Here is a 2500-nt window from a genome sequence, read left to right as displayed (position 1 = left end):
CAGAGCTGAAGTCCACAAACAGGATCCTGGCGTAGGATGCTGGGGCGTCCACATGCTGTAGGGTGAAGTGGAGGGCCATGTTAACTGCGTCGTCCACAGACCTGTTGGCTCTGTAGGCAAACTGAAGGGGGTCCAGGAGAGGGTCTGTGATGGCTTTGAGGTGTGCCAGGAGCAGGCGCTCAAAAGACTTCATTACCACAGATGTAAGGGCGACCGGTCTGTAATCATTTAGTCCTGTTGGCCTTAGCTTTTTGGGCACAGCGATGATGGTGGAGGACTTGAGACAGGCTGGTACATGGCATGTCTCCAGGGAGGTGTTAAAGATGTTGGTGAACACCGGAGACAGCTGGCCAGCGCAGTGCCTGAGGGTGGCTGGAGAGACAGAGTCCGGCCCGGCTGCTTTGCGTGGATTCTGCCTCTTGAAAAGCCCATTAACTTCTCCCTCCTGAAAGGAGAGAGTCGTTTCTGTAGTATGGGTGGGGGATGGGGCCTCTTGGGTGGGAAGGGGTGGTTCAGGACAGTCCAATTGTCTTTCAAATCTACGGTAGAACTCGTTCAGGTCGTTGGCTAGGCGGGAGTCGTTAGTGGTGTGGGGCGCTCTGGGTTTGTAGTTGGTGATGTGCCTGAGCCCTTTGGCAGACAGAAGCAGCGTCGTTAGTAGAGAACTGGTGTTTTAGTGTCTCTGAGTACAGTCGTTTAGCCTCTCTCACCGCTTTGCTAAACCTGTTCTTCGACTCCTTGAATCTGTCTCTATCCCCACTCCTAAACGCTTCCTCCTTCTCCAACCTCAACCTTTTGAGCTTTGCTGAGAACCAGGGCTTGTTGTTGTTAAAGTTCACCCTGGTACGTGTTGGGATACAGCAGTCCTCACAGAAGCTGATGTACACAGCCTCTGTGAGTTCATCCAGACTATTGGTAGCAGTCGTGAACATATCCCAGTCAGTACAGTCTAAGCACGCCCGCAAATCTTCCACAGCCTCACTGGTCCACTGTTTAGATGTCCTCACAGCAGGTTTACAGAGTTTTAGTTGCTGCCTGTATGCACGAATCAGGTGGACCAAGGGAGTTCTGTGCGAGCCGAACAGCCCCGTGACCCACAAGAGAAACATCCCCGCCAAATTCGAGCGTTTGACGGGGTCTATCCGTGAAAAAATATTCACGTTTTTGAGTGCACATGCATTTCTGCTGCAAATGCCTCTGGAAGTTTCATGCCGTTCGTATGCCAATTGTGGCAACACGAAAATGACCCGTTTTCCCATTCCGAGGGATTTCTGTGCGACCCTAACAGCCCCGTGAGCCACAAGAGACACATCCCCGCCAATTTCTAGCGTTTCACGGGGTCTATCCGTGAAAAATATAGACGTTTTTGAGTGCACATGCATTTCTGCTGCAGATGCCTCTGGAAGTTTCATGCCGTTCGTACGCAATGTGGCAACACGAAAATGACCCCTTTTCCCATTCCGAGGGATTTCTGTGCGACCCTAACTAACAGCGCCCGTGAGCCACAAGAGAGACATCCCCGCCAATTTATAGCGTTTCACGGGGTCTATCCGTGAAAAATATAGACGTTTTTGAGTGCACATGCATTCCTGCTGCAAATGCCTCTGGAAGTTTCATGCCGTTCCTATGCAATGTGGCCACACAAAAATGACCCGTTTTCCCATTCCGAGGCATTTCTGTGCGACCCTAACAGCCCCGTGAGCCACAAGAGAGACATCCCCGCCAACTTCTAGCGTTTGACGGGGTCTATGCGTGAAAAATATTAAAATTTTTGAGTGCACGTGCCTTTCTGCTGCAAATGCCTCTGGAAGTTTCATGGCGTTCCTATGCAATGTGGCAACACGAAAATGACCCCTTTTCCCATTCCGAGGGAGTTCTGTGCCACCCTAACAGCCCCGTGAGCCACAAGAGACACATCCCCGCCAATTTCTAGCGTTTCACGGGGTCTATCCGTGAAACATATAGAAGTTTTTGAGTGCACATGCATTCCTGCTGCAAATGCCTCTGGAAGTTTCATGCGGTTCGTACGCAATGTGGCAACACGAAAATGACCCGTTTTCCCATTCCCAGGGATTTCTGTGCGACCCGAACAGCCCCGTGAGCCACAAGAGACACATCCCCGCCAATTTCTAGCGTTTCACGGGGTCTATCCGTGAAAAATATCAATTTTTTTTTGACTGCACATGCATTTCTGCTGCAAATGCCTCTGGAAGTTGCATGCGGTTCGCATGCAATGTGGCGACACGAAAATGACCCGTTTTCCCATTCCGAGGGATTTCTGTGCCACCCTAACAGCCCCGTGAGCCACAAGAGAGACATCCCCGCCAATTTCTAGCGTATCACGGGGTCTATCCGTGAGAAATATTCACTTTTTTGAGTGCACATGCATTCCTGCTGCAAATGCCTCTGGAAGTTTCATGCGGTTCGTATGCAATGTGGCGACACGAAAATGACCCGTTTTCCCATTCCGAGGGATTTCTGTGCCACCCTAACAGCCCCG

Source organism: Petromyzon marinus, unplaced genomic scaffold (assembly GCF_048934315.1).
Source record: "Petromyzon marinus isolate PM22_M1 ecotype Great Lakes invasive population unplaced genomic scaffold, UKy_Petmar_22M1.pri1.0 PM_G_Scaffold_90, whole genome shotgun sequence".
Lineage (NCBI taxonomy): Eukaryota > Metazoa > Chordata > Hyperoartia > Petromyzontiformes > Petromyzontidae > Petromyzon > Petromyzon marinus.
This window is presented reverse-complemented; position numbering follows the sequence as displayed.